This window comes from Sus scrofa, chromosome 6 (assembly GCF_054392235.1).
Source record: "Sus scrofa isolate SSC_HxYL_T2T_F1_AM1 chromosome 6, Sscrofa_HxYL_maternal_Yorkshire_Landrace_v2.0, whole genome shotgun sequence".
Classification (NCBI taxonomy): domain Eukaryota; kingdom Metazoa; phylum Chordata; class Mammalia; order Artiodactyla; family Suidae; genus Sus; species Sus scrofa.
Window position 1 is genome coordinate 9,784,127 of NC_139388.1, and position 14,904 is coordinate 9,799,030.

General features: G+C 45.6%; 1 protein-coding gene across 2 annotated transcripts in view; it reads right to left on the reverse strand.

Moving 5' to 3' along the window:
* WWOX (WW domain containing oxidoreductase) overlaps positions 1–14,904 on the reverse strand; it is a 969,209-nt gene that overhangs the window by 118,332 nt on the left and 835,973 nt on the right. The gene's annotated exons all lie outside the window — the stretch shown is intronic.

The following is a 14,904-nucleotide window of genomic DNA, read 5'->3' on the forward strand; positions in this document are numbered from 1 at the left end:
GGCTGTCTTCCGGATGAAAAGTGGCACCTGCATTCTTGGGAGGGGGCGCTAATAGCAAATATGGGGGAAGGTATGAATTATCTAAAACAAAGGACATGAATGGGTCCCAATTCAGGTAAAACATGATTGGTTCCATTCCTAATAACAGCTATAGTTGATGCTCTGAGTTAATCATTTGCTCCTCTCATTAAACATCAGGATCCCCACCCCCCACGCCCTTTAAAGTAAGTTCAACACAAAGCATCCTTTGGGAAAAAAAGTGATCGTTAAGTAGGTATAGCTTTAAAAGAGGTCCGATTGTGCCCTGGGCTTCCAGTGACACTGTCCTTTGTGGCACGACGGCTGTGAATTCTCCTGGGATGCTGGGAGTACACCTGAGGTAGGCTTAGCAGCCCACGGTAGGTACTGATTGTGACGCTCAAGTCCTGGGCAGTCCTAGAGGTGTGGACCACACGTTTGGGAAGTGAAAGGAGACCCTCTTAGATGTTTTCATGAGAAAAAAGGAAACTAAAGTGGTCTCCCCAGGATCAAGTTAGAAAACCCCTTTTACTTTCACACAGAAACCCCCAGAGAGAGCGCTGCACTGCTTTATGCTGTCGTTTCTCTCACTCTGCATAAGGTCGGTGGCCCAGGAAGAACCTGCTCCCATCTGCGGGGTGAGCCTTTGCATCACCCACCGAGGCAAAGTGAGGCAGCTCAGGGGCTGCCAAGCACCCCAGAGCCAGACCCACAGGGCTCCTTGCCCCAGTGGGACCCCTGTTTACCAACCAAGTTAGACGAACAGCAACAGTAATATGCAATGAAAACCTCAAATGTGCATTTTTGCTACTCATCTTCGGAGTTCTGCCAATAAAACTGGAAGACTGGAAAGCAGCCTTACCTTCTTGGAGAAGGGCACTAATATTTATTATCCACTGCGCGCTGGAAATTTTCGCAGTCTCAAAGAGAACAAAGTTGGTCATGTGACTATTTTGAAGATTGTGGAGAACTGGCCTCAATACAGAACGTTCATTTCTTTTTTTTACTGACACTCTGCTGATACTTCTGAATCCCTTCTGACAGCTGGGGAACTGTCATTATTAAGTAATTCAGTGTAGAAGAGAATATATTTTTTGAGATCCAAACACTTATTATCCAGATGATATAACGCTGTAATCCAAATTTAAAAATGAGTTCTATTTGGATCACTCTCCCCGACCAAGCCTCGAGTGGAATCAAGTTACACAGAGAAAGCAACATTTCCAGCAGAGTTTCTGTTTAGCGAGTGAGGTTTCTATGTGGTGAAGCCAAAAGGAGAGAAATGCATAACCTGAACCCGTGCGCACAGCTGCCCGAGGAGCCGGGAGGCTGAGAAGCTCTTTCCCAAAGCTCAGCAGTGTAGACCGCCCAACGGGAGCCTCCCAGGCCAGGGAAAAGTATCATTGACACACCAAGGGTTAAGACCTGACTCAACCCCACTTCACTTCCTTGGCCATAGGGGTCAGCATAGGATGACCCCGCCTGCGGCGGGCTGGTGTGGGTCACTGGGAGGACTGGCGAGACCCAGAGAATGCGGTTTGGAAAGAGAAGAGAACCAACATCATTCTCAAGGTCAGCTGTGGGGGGCGGGGGGGGGGGGGGGAAGAGGGCGCACGCGCACGCGCATGCGTCCCGCTTTGGTTCTTCGACTGTACGTTCAGACCTGTTCGTAGATCAGTATACGAGCAAATCCACAGACGGATGAGCAAGGGAAGCATGTCTGATTTTATGTCACTTACCCTACACCCCTTTATTCTTGATAGAAAAGGCAGCAATCCCAACTCATGGGACGACTGGGAGGATAAAAAAGATCGTGTTTACAAACTGTTTAATATAAGCTGATGGCACTCTTTCTTTCAGGCATTTTTTTTCATTATAGCCGATTTACAATGTGGTGCCCATTGCTGCTCTACGGCAAAGTGACGCAGTCACACATCTATGTACATTCCCTTTCTTATATTATCTTCCCTCGTGATCTAGCCCAAGAGACTGGATACGGTTCCCTGGGCTGCAGAGCAGGATCTCGTCGAGGAATTATTTTATTTTTATGACTTTTTATTATTATTACTTTTTAAATTTTTTATTTAAACAAGTTTTTTTTATTATAGATTTGCAATGTTCTGTCCATTTCTGCTGTACAGCAAAGTGACCCCATTATACACACATATACACATATAATATATACATTCTCTTTCTCATCTTATCTTCTGTCATGTTCTATCACAAGTGATTGGATATAGTATCCTGTGCTGTACAGCAGAACCTCACTGAGGAATTATTTGATTTTTATTATTCCATACTGCTTTTCAATTTCATGACTCCCTTTTGGTATTATTTATTGATCCCTACAAAATACCTGTATTTGGCTTTACACCCCCATATGGGAAGCTCTGAACACAGGGAGTCCGTGTCCATCTCAGGCGCTTTACTAGGAATCAGAAAACTATTTGTGGAATGTTGCCTTCAGGATGGATTAGCCATGGGATCCTGCTGTGTAGCACTAGGAACTCTGTCTATGATGGAACATGTAATGTGAGAAAAAAGAATGTATACATGTAAGTGTAACTGGGCCATCATGCTGTACAGAAGAAAAAAATATATATATAAAGAAATCATAAAAAAAAAGAGAAAACTTTTGCAAATATTCACTGCGTGCTTCGAACTGGCCCTCTGAAGGCCAAGGACCCCCGGGGGCTTGTGGCCCAGATCTCCTTGGGGCTCCTGAAACAGCCGCTTCCTGTTTCTCCCTGTCTTCTCAGACACTCTCCACCACAGTGTAAATCAAGAAGTTCACGGCGGTCTGGTTCTGCCCGTGGCGCCTTAAAAACTGAAGCGAGTGGTTAACCAATCCAGCCCCCACAGAAACTGCAGGGTGGGCTCCTGATGGGGAGTCAGAAATTCTTTCTATGAAAAAGCCAGGCACGACCTCATAAAAGAAACCCACCGCGGGAAGATGGAGAAATGTCAGTTTGCATTAAAACGAAATAGGAGCATGAACATGTTAGCCATCTGGCAAAAGATCTTGCTCTGCAAATACAGAAAAGTTGCCAGGGAGTTAAACAAGAACTCCACAGGGCTCCCATGGTGCCTTGGAGAAAACTCTGGGCAAGTTCGGGGCTGGGTGTTGGGGTGATTGGTTTACTGGAGCAGGACACCCCCTCTGTGCCACGCAGTGGTTTTTGTTGTGCTTTGAACCCGTCTTAGCATGCAAGTGAGCCTGTAGCACATTTGGAAGGAGGGTGAAGCCACAGGCAGGCATATGCGGATGAATAAAACAACCCTGGTGTAAAGTTTGATGAGAAAGAAAAGGTGTGTATCGGACAAGATAGGCTAGGTTCTGCTGCAGTAACAAATAATCCCAAGGTCATAGTGATGTAACACAACTACACCTCCTTCCTCAAGACCCCCACCTCCCGCATTCAGTAAGGATCAGCAAGGATCAGCGGGAAAGCTCTGTGGACTGCGTTCACTCAGGGACCCGAGAGGCTCCATGTGGACATTGTTCCCTTGGCTGCCGGAGCTTGGGGAAGCAGCCAGGGTGGAGGCCTGGCTCTTTGGAAGTGACATCCGTCACTTTTACTGCCACTGGCCAAAGCCAATCGTAGGGGGAAGCAAGGAAGTGTACCCCTACCTTGTGTCCTCAAGCAAGAAAACCACCATGTTTAAGACTGGCTGTACTGACTCACAGGACTCCTGTCTCTTAGATGCCTAATACGTGCCAGGGGCTTTATTCAATATCCTGTTTAAACTCACCACAAAGATGACAATGGCCGAAAGCCATAGGCCCTCTGTTCTAGGGCTCCATCTTTCGGAGGAGTTTAGCGAGCCCTTCACACTATTCTCTGATACAGATTTCAAAATGTAAGAGGTGTCTTCTGATACTACTGGTCTCCCCAAATGAGCTCTCCTTGAACTTGTTATCATGTGCATCTGCCACCTACTACACATGCTATGCTGGGCCAATCACTGACCTCTACAAGCCTCAGGATAAAGGCTTGCAAGGATAAAGCACAAAGCTGAAAGCACAAAGAAAACGTCTAATAGACACCATCCCCCATATCCTCAATTCCCACACACACCTCCCATCTCAAAAGTTTGCATCCACTGAGTGCGTCTGCACTTGCCATAGTGCCTGCAGAGCTGTCGAAAAGCTCCGGAAGTCTCAAAGACCGAGGTGTGGATCTGAAAGAGCCTGTGCTTATATTTATGTGGCGAAATCAGAAGACTAGGGCCTTTCCAGTTTGCTGCGGTTCATGCAAACAGGTGAGTGAACCACAGTGATGCAGCAGATGAAGACAGGTCAGGGTAACGGGCCACAGGACCCCCGGGCTACTTTGCATATCCCCATAGATCTAGAAAAAGGTCCAGAAGAAGCCATGTCTGAGCACCTGCCTCTGCCAGTCCTGGGCAGGGCAATCTGACGGCCTTGGTGCTGTTCAATTTTCGTAACAAATCCATGCCACTGGCGTTACCTGCATCTTATGAATGAGGAAACAAAGGTTCGGGAATTCAGCTGAGCGTCCCAGGTAGTAATAAGCAGAACTCAGTGTGAAACAAAGGTCCTTTTAATGCCTGAGTCTTGGCTTTTCTATTCCTGCCTCCCTTCTCATGAGATGACATGCTTTAGTATTGCTTTTGACTGTGCTTAGTATTGTGTCAGATGACTGTCAGTTTCAGAGGACTGTCAGGGAACTAGACGGGTCACAACCTCCCCAGCGCTTATCCCCCACGGCTGAGTTCAGAAGTTCTAAGGCCAGAGGATTCTAGGTGATGAGGCTATATTTCCATGTGGCATCGACAAGCTTCATCCAACAGACTGACAGTGACATATACCGCACTCCGGGGCTTACGGAATTTCTCACGAGTGGTCTTCTCTTCTGGGTGTGAATCTGATATCAGCTACCCCCCTGTGCAGTTAAGCCAGACTTTGAGGTTTTGCTAAGGTTTCACTCTGAGTGAACTTGCCAATCAGAGTGAAACCAGGATAGAGAAAGGGGTCTCAAGCCGCAGAAGTGGGAGGAAGCAATCTACTTTGTCACTCAAGCACAGCAAGGCTTCTGGTGTAGACCAGAGGCAGCCACACACTGAGAGAAGGCAGCGTGACACTGGAAGCCCCTACTCCTTATGCCAAACCTACATTTAGCAGGACCTGCATTCCTGCCTCTGTGTCTTCTCGCCACTCCTCACCTTGGGGATAATCAGGAATCTCAACCCACTGATACAGGTTCCATTCCAAAGTACTTTGATGAGAAAATGAAAGCTCAGAGAGATTCAGGTACTTGTCTAGGGCTCCACTAGTAGCAGGGAGCAACGGTACAAAGGTCTGATTCCAAAGTCCACAGTCTGTCCAACCTCAGCACATCACCACGGAGATGCTATTGGAAGCTGGGGACTCAGTAATAATCAACTTGGGGTTGGAAGAAGGTTAGTCCTGATCAGCATTCTACTGGACCTAAACTTTCTTATCCAGGCACTAAAGAAGGGAACATGAGCCTAGGAACTATAACCCCCAAATTCTGGAACAGAAGAGCTGCGTTCAAACCTGTGAGCGAAAAATAAGCAAAAGCCCACAAGGGCGTGTATGTGTTTTTCCGTGCGGCTTTGGTGGTGCAAAAATCCTTTCCATCACTATATAGCTAGACTGGAAGAGTTCACTTGCAAAATAAGTTATCTTAATTAAAGAGAGTTGGTGACACCATTTTCTGGTGATGACGTGCCCAATTTACAAAGCCCTCCTGTCTCTCAAGGTGGAAGCCACCTTGTCCAGGAAGATGCTGACCCAGGATACAGATGACTGCCACTTGGTCCAGGTTAAGCCTAGCAGATTCTCTCTCCCAAAGCCATGGGATTGGGATTCAGTGATGGACAGCTAGGTTCCAGGTATGGTTATGGTGACAGCGTGCCCGTGCTTGATCTTTTGCTATGTTCACAGCAGAAGAGAAGAACAAGCTGGTTAGGGGTGAGAGAAGAATGAACAAGACAGATGTACAGAGAAAAGGAGAGGTGAGAGGCAGGGGAAAGGAGTCCTATGTGGGTTTCTTATGCTGTACTATTCTTGGTGTCATCCCTCTGAGATCTGGCTGTATCATTGTGGGATTCCACAGAATTTTTCTGTATCCTAATACATCATCATACTCTCTCCTCCTGCCCTGCCCAACTTTTTTTAAGTTAGCTCAAAAGATTTCCATTAATTGCAACCAACAGAATTTACAAGGGCCATGATTCTTCTGTTTTGTACCCCACTGCATCCCCATTGCCACTAACAGTTCTTCATATACTCAGGAATAAATACTCAACGAATATCTGTGAAATACATAAAGTCAGGAATCTTAACTTAATCACCATCCCTGGGAGATGGAGGGAACAGCTTGAGGATCTCCTTAGCTCATTTTCATCTTGCCAAATTTTCTCTATTCCTGCAAGGGGGCAAAGCTACGCCCACAGAGGCATATGTTGTAATCACGTTTGTGTCCACCCCACACTTCCATCCCAAGGACACACGCTTGCAGAATTTGTTGCATCTGCAAAATAACAATCTGGCTCCATGTGCAAAGACTGTGTTAGAAATATGTTGTGAGCACAACTGCAATCATTAAATGTATGAAATATCACAACATAAGGAAGCAGGGTGAGTGAGGAATGGTGAAAGAGTAAATGAACAAGAGGTCAAGGCTTTGTGTTTAAAGACAATTTCAGGTGATGACAGGTGAAAACAGAAGCACCAGGAGACAACAGGAAATAGGAATGATGGGAACCATATGCTTCAAGAATGAAGCAGGGGAAGGGGCAAACGACTTGGAGAAAGCCTGAATCTAAGAGTCACAGGGATGAGGCACATGGAGTGGATGGGCACTAAGTGGATACATAGATGAATGGATGGATGCATGATGGATGGATGTAGAGAGAGATGAATGGCTGTATGGATGAAAGTGTAATACTTCTACCATGTTTTCTTGGACATCTCAAGGAACAAGAGAGGCAGTAATTGGACTGGCATAAAACAATTCCCTAGGCTGGCAGATGGAAGTAGGTTGGATTATGCTGCTGGAATCAAAATCTCATGACGTGGAGCCTAGGTGGTGTGTGCTAGAAGGCAATGACTCAATACTGCTGAATTAGACATACCCTATAGCACTTGTCCATACTTATGAGCTTGTAATCACAAAATACTTGCGATGAACAAAGAGTATTATGCAGGGGGAGAAAAGTAGTATGTCAGCAAGACGGACACTTTATGACCAACAAAACTCATAGGGAAGTGGAAAAGAATTACTTTGCTTAGGAAAAGTCACACTTACGCCCATGTCAGAGATGGCTTGTGGCCTACCAGGGATCCCAGTTCCTTTTCCATGCAAGAGAGGCACTGCTGGTACAATGCTTCCCAATAAGGGTGTATATTTCTCAGCCACCTTGTACCTAGGGCCACATAACAAAAGGCCAGGAACTCAGGGCTGGGGATTTGCTTCTTGAGAAGGTAAATTCCATTTTCCAAGTCACTCAGCATCTCTGTGGTGAGATGGTCAATGAGCAGACACAGTACTGCACAGACTGGGTTAAAAGGAGAGCTCTGGACAGTGTGCATACAGATCCTAGAGGAAGAAATGTCAGTTGGCATCATGGGACTTGCCCTCTCCCCATGGTCCTGCCATCACCACACCGTGTGTGCACCTAACACGCCAGCACGTACCACATGTGCATAGTTTACTTCCTGAGGATCAGAAAGTGATTCCTAAGTTGTGCATGGCCAGGAGCAGACCCTCCCATGATGTTTGTTTTATAAGAAACAAAGCTCAGCCCTAAAGAAGGAGAATGTGTCCATCTATGGGTTGGCTGAGTAGCCAAACACTGGAAACGTCAGGGAGGCATCAAGCCCGAGGGGACGCAGAAGCCAGGGACTCGACGGGCTGAATCTCTGCCCTGCCGTCTCTCCACACAGCAGGGAGTGAGAATGCCGATGGTGCCCGAGGTGTAGATCCCAGAGCCTCCACCAATGGAAGGAGATTGAAACTCCTTAATTTCAAAACTCTAGGGAGAGGGTTTTCCTGGTTAAACTTGTGGGCAGGTGCTAAACCTGGGACCCATCACTGGAGTTCAGGTGCATGAGGCCAGATGAAAATGGCACCTGCCAAGGAAGCTGCAGGGAGAGCAGACAGGAAGAAGGTTTCCAGAAGCAGGGAAGCAGGTGCTGAAAGCCAATCCCATTATATGTCTACAAGAACTAGAGACGTCTTTCAAAGATGGGTCCAGAACATTTGAGAACATTCCCTGCATGGGGCTTTCATGCAGGAGTTTACGAAAGTACAAACTTCAATCTTGGACATTTTTTTTTTTAAGAACCCTATTAGCAAATGATAATAAAACAAAGGAATTTGGTGAAGTCATTATTCATTATCCCGAACATGTTGCCAGTATTGGTATTTCATCGTTTGCTCTGAGAGATATAAAGTCTGTGGTTTAAAAAAAAAAAAAAAAACTGGGACCATCTGAGGACACTGGGTGAGGCCCTTCCAGCAACAATGGAACTTTAAGTACTCGACAATTTGTATGCTGTCGGTATGTAAGCGCTGGAGCCTCACAAACCCCACAGCTGCATGTTTACAGTTCAGACCATCTCTGTGAATTGCATCCTTATGTTCTGTATTTTAAAAGGCCATTTTCAGCTCCTACTTAGCTTCCACTCCGAAATACCATTCAAATCAGGTCTGTGCGCATGTGTTTTTTTTCAATCCACACATTGTGAGGCCCGGCCACGGTAATTTTCCCCATTGTGTTTGCTCTGGGTACCCTACTCCACGTGGAAACGCAGAATTCAAATGTTTGTCAAAAACGCAAGGGCCCCGTTTGATCTCGTGGCTTTGGTACATTTTAATGGTGGACCAGGGTGGGTGAAAAGAAAATGACACTGAACGGTTTTAAACCTCTGATTTCTGGGAGACTGAGTGTCTTGTGCTTTAGAATTTAGTTGACCATGGAGAAGCATGGTTTAAGGGCTTGGACAGCAATGGGGCCAAATCCTGGCACTGCCCCCCTTTGTCTAGGAGACTTAGACAACGGATGAGGTTGAACCTTAGGAAACTGATGATAGTTGACCATTTTTACCCACAAAAATGGCCATTTCATACAGTTCCGCCTAACTGTTCACCTTTTTCAAGGCTCATCTGTAAAATGGGAATAATAATACCTCTCTTAGGTTAACTGCGAGCGTGACACAGGATAATACATGTCAAGTGATAAACGCTGACCTTGGTACATGATAAACTTCTGATACATTTCAGCCATTGTCATGGCTGCTGTTGCTTCTACATCTGCTAAATGATTTCATCTTCGTAAACACCCTGTGTAATGAGTATTGTTGTGTCTAAGGGGCAGATCGGGAGATGGAAGCGAGGCATTGTCAGGAACTCCACCACACAGTCCCCCAACAAAAAGGCAGTGAAGCCGAGCTTTAACCCGATTTGTCTACAGCTCTAAAGTCTGTCCTCTCTGCAGGTCACCTAACTCGTCATGGGTACAGAATCACTGCAACCGTCGCAGACAGGCGGGGGCAGGGCTGGGTCTGGAGGCCAGCTCACCGGAGAGGCAGCGTACACAGCTCTCTGGTTTGGGGGGTGGGCTGGGCAGTGAATGAGCTGGTGGTAATGTCTCGCTTCTCTGAAAAAGATGTTATCGCAGGTCTTCCAGATTCACAAGAGCTTCATGGAATTGTGATATAGAGAAAGGGTGAGAACAGCTCTTTTGTGCATGAAGATGAAAGAGCTACATTTCTGAGTTTCCAAGAAGGCTTACTAGATGGTAAGAAATCAAGTCATCCACTTGCTAGGAAAAAGTGATGCTTTTACTTCGATTTCTGTAAAGGGAACAAATACCACACTGCGTGTGGTTATAAATAACCCATACATCTCACTAAAATGTGGCGGCTTGTTCCCTAATATGAAGTTGGGATGTGCTTCATAATATCCCATTGAAGAAATTATACTCAATATATGTTGGTTGGGATTCTTTTAGAAATCTCAGCAATACATCTGTGGCTCAAATCTTTTCACCAAAGATTTAATTTTTAAAAAACATTTGCCAGAAAAGAGTTTCATATACCATAAAAAAAAAAGAAAAAAACTTCAACAAATCTTTATAATGTTGAAAAGTGGGAACTCTATCCTTTGTCCAATAGTAGAGTAGATTAAAGTGTGCCATTTATAGTCCAAAGCAATGCGAAAAGTGGAGTTATTAGGAAAAGTAATATATCTTTCAAGAGGGTTAAAATGGAAAGGAACAGGCTGTCCAGGTGTCTGTAAACTACGTCTCCAAACATCTTCCTGCTTCAATTTCCTTACCTGTAAAATGGCTATTAAAATACCTATCTCACAGAATCGTCCTGAAGTGAAATGACTTTTTTTTTTTTCTTTTAAGGGCCAAACCCCTCGGCACATGGAAGTTCCCAGGCCAGGGCTTGAATTGGAGCCACATGCCAGCCTACACCACAGCCACAGCAACGCCAGATCCAAGCTGTGTCTATGACCTACACCACAGCTTGTGGCAATGTCGGACTCTTAGCCCACTGAGCAAGGCCCGGGATTGAACCCACAACCTCATGGATACTAACTGGGTTTGTTTCTGCTGAGCCACAACAGGAACTCCAAAAGATGAAGTTACTTAACACATGGAAACTGATAATGATAGAGCAACAGCAATGATGCCTAAACCTGTATTAGAAATGAAAATTTATGTACAGGAAAAAAAAAAAAGACTGAAAGGAAATATTTTAAAATCCTAAACGTTTTAGGTGAGAGTCATGGAAGGAAAAGAATTTTTTTTTCCTTTCCCTTCTATTTGCTAATGTCTAGAGTATATGTGTTATTTTTATAATGAGCAAAACTATGGATTCGGAATAAGTAACTCTATTCTTGATTGGCCAGTGGTTCCTGAACTTCAGCGTTGACAAGAATCACCCAGGACTCTTGATGCACACGCAGATTGCTGAGCTGCAGCCCCAGAAACTCTCATTCAGTGGGCTCGCAGTCTCCCAGTAACTCAGGAACTATGTTTTGAGAAACTGTTATCATGAACTTCAGACAGTAATGACTATTGCGCCTACATAAAAACGTTCACACTGAGCTTCTCTCGGGTCCTGGGGGCTCCCGAGGGGTGAAGAAGAGTCCAAGTAAACAGAAGATGGGAGGTTGGCAGCTTCTCACTGAAAACAATGCCCTCCACTCCGATCTGTTGCACATGTTAGATGTGGGCTAAATATTTATATTTTTTAAAAAAAAGATGCTGAAGTATGACTGGGTCACTTTGCTGTACAGCAGAAATTAACACAACATTGTAAATCAACTATAATACAAATTTTTTAATTAAAATAAAAAAGATTCGGTATCAACAAACCCAAATCAAAAACTTTAAAAACCATTTAACTCTATTTGCAGGAGTTCAGAATTTTTTGCATATAACTTTGGGTTCAGAGAAGCCTGCCCAAGTTTTTTGTGTGCGTGTGTGCGTGGTTTTGTTTTTCATTAAGACGTGTAAGGAGCTCCCATTGTAGCTCAGTCGTAACAAACCCAACTAGTATCCACGAGGACATGGGTTCGATCCCTGGCCTCGCTCAGCGGGTTCAGGATCTGGTGTTGCTGTGAGCTATGGTGTAGGTCGCAGTTGTAGCTCAGAGCTGGCATTGCTATCTATGGCTGTGGCGTAGGCCGGCAGCTGCAGCTCCGATTCGACCACTAGCCTGGTAAGTTCCTCATGCCACCGGTATGGCCCTAAAAAGAAAAAAAAAAAATGAAAAGAATTTTAAGACAGGTGGATTTTAAAGATGGTGGTGACAGACAGGGTTGTTTCTATTTTTCCCCTACGGGGTTGATACTGGTTTTGCCTGAGCTGGAAGTGTCTTCTAAATTTCTCATCATTTCATCCCAGATTCATGCCAGCAAACGGCTACACATATTCTGGTTCTAAAGACGTGCATTTGAAAACGAGAAATCAAAGACTCAGCATGTGCTAAATACTAGGATTATGTTGTAAGATAAATATACTCGCGGACTCAAAGACTTGCTCCACGACTTAAAAGGAGAGGCTGTTATTGGCCCCATGACGATGATGAGCAGAAGCTTAGGTAATTTCCACCACTAATAATCACAGCTTTAATAATAAGAATACTCACTATTTGCAAAAGCACTTTAAGAAATTAAAAAATGTTCAACTTGAGAAAAGCATGTCATAATTACTTAGATTATTGAGGTCTGAATGAATGGTGTGGCTTTCCCCGGCCCAGAAGGATGCTTACTCTCTTGCCTTGAATTCTCAGGTCTATATTGCAGGAGAGCAACAGCAAGACACATCCCAACAGAACATTCTCCATACAGAGGCCTTGTTTCTGCAGGAAGCAGAGTGGCTTTGCAGAAAAGTCAACCCAGGGCCTCTAAGAGAGTTGGGAAAATACATGACCAATGAGTTTATGGGAAAAAAAGAAGGAATGAGTGAATGCATGAACCGGTACAAGTCAGCAGGTCCGAGGGAGGCTCAGCTACCATCCCACCCAGGGAGACCATGTGGGAGACCGCGCAGGGCTGGGGCTGCAGGCCTCTGACCACTGTCACTAGGGAAGGAGACCTCCCACCAGCACACCAGTCCCTGGGCGGAATCCGGTTGAACGCCCACCCCTTGAAAGGTTAACACACATTTTTTTCAGGCCAACAGATTGATGACATGGAGCAATCAAGGGACTTATGTTGACGAAGTGAAGGGAACCGCGAGGCTGGGGGCCAAGACAGACCCAAGAGTAGTGGAGGAAAACCAGCAGCGGGTTACCAGATGCAAGCTGAGCCTGCTGCGGGGTAGGAGGGTGGCAGAGGGCCAGCCGGGCCCTTCTTGGGTCTTCAAGGACCTGAACCAGCTCGCTTCTAATAAACGAGGGGAGACAGAGCACTCAAAAGCCCATGTTTAAAACCAGAGAGAAAATAAGACGAAACTAGGTTTGAACCCAGGGAAATATGCTGAACCCCCTTGGGTAACGGGGCTCTGAGAGGTGAGGGGGAGGGACCCCATACCCCCTTTTGGTGCTCTGCGCCCTTGCCAATGGTCGAAACCGCTTTCCAGCTTCCTCTAACAAAGGCACCGATTCCAAACCCTAAAACCGTGTTCTCCGAGTTAAGAAGAAAGGGGGGTGGTCAGGCTGTCCAAATGCATGGAGGAAGTAAGAGTTAGTACGCTGAGGGGATGTGTGCGGTGCAAGAGTCACCCCAGTAACAAACTCCCTTATCGGGTGAGTCAGCATAGAGCAGGCACACGTGTGATGAAAAGCCATTACCCTGGAAGCAGAGGCCTATGCGCCAGTCTGGGAAACACAGTGGGTCCCAACCACGGTCACGTATGATGTCTGAGCATCGCGGGTCTCCAAGTGGCAGGGTTGGGAGGGGTGAGGAGTAACCTGCCCTGAAGGTGCTTTTTCCAGGTTCTGTGCCGCGTGAGGATACTCTCTGAAAAAGTCCCCCTAGCGATATTGACAAGCACCTCCACGTACCTCCCCCATTCCCTGACCAGTACAGAATTACCAATTTAATAAGACGCGGAAAAAATAAAAAACCTGATTTGTGCTGCTCTAAGGAAACCAAACTTAAAACAAAAAACAAAAAACAAAAAAAAACGGCATGTATATTTTTCATTTTTTGGCACTTAAAAAAATTTTTAAACATTTTATTGGAAGACAGTTGACTGGAGAAGCTGCATTCATTTCAGGTGTACAGAAAAAGCAAATCAGTTATACACACAGATTTTTTTAAAAAACATGATTTCTTTGACTGATCAGCTAGAATGCTGCCCGATGGACTAAATCCATACAGTGGCCAGCTCCCTGGATTTATTGAGCTCTTTGGCTTTAGTGATCGTGACCTGAACTTCTGGACCTTCTCCTGACCCCACAGCAACAGCCTTACTGCTACACGAGTCCAAACCTATTAGCCTGGCTGCCTCACGCACGTGCCAAGGCGCTTCCATCATCCGTATCCAACCCCAATGCGGGGCCAGCGCTCCTCCCTTTCAGACGACGGGGATTTTTCTACCGGCGATAAGCAAAAATCCTAGCCGTCCATCAAGAAATCATCCATGAAAGCCATCTGTCCTGATATGTCATTTCCCCAGAGAGCCCAGAGACCTGTCTTGCTGGATAACACTTCCTAAGCTCGGTTCGCTTCTCAAAAGTTATTCTAACTTAGGACCCTTCCCAGCTGGTTTCTGACACTGAAACAGAAAACAAACAAAAAAACCCCCAACAACAACACCAGACACACATTCCTAAGAACAGTCGAGCACAGTGTTCTCTGAGAATAGGTGTTGGTTTCAACGTTTATGGGTGATCTAAACGCAAGAAAGAAATGCGAGACTTCCACTGCCTCGGGTTAATTCCAGAGAGAGCCTAACTTTCCTCCTGGGTGTCAACTTGCTCATTCTTGGAAACTTAATTCTTTCGGAGGCACAGTCAGAAGTTATCGGGAACACACTGCCTTTATTTGGGGTGGGGGGCAGATTCTTTTTCACGGAAGGTCTTTCAATATGATTTTAGGTGCTCAAATATTACTATTACAATCGGCCTGTCCTGAATAATGGGACTTAAAGGTTTGGGTAGCCTTTTCATCATTTTGGGGGGCAGGGTGGGTGGGGGGAGCCAGAAACAAGAGTCTTTTGAACCAATCAAACTGGTAATTTGGGCCAGAGTTGGTTTACATACAGCTCTACCCGAAAGCTAACTAACTAGCGCTGCTTACCAAAACTTGGGTTAACCTCAGACAAGTGGGTCCCTCTTTCAGCTTCTGTGCTTTCCCAGCAGCAGCAAGGACACGGGCGGTCTTGCTGACCACACGCTGCCTCGCTTAATTACCTGCTGTTTTCTATTTG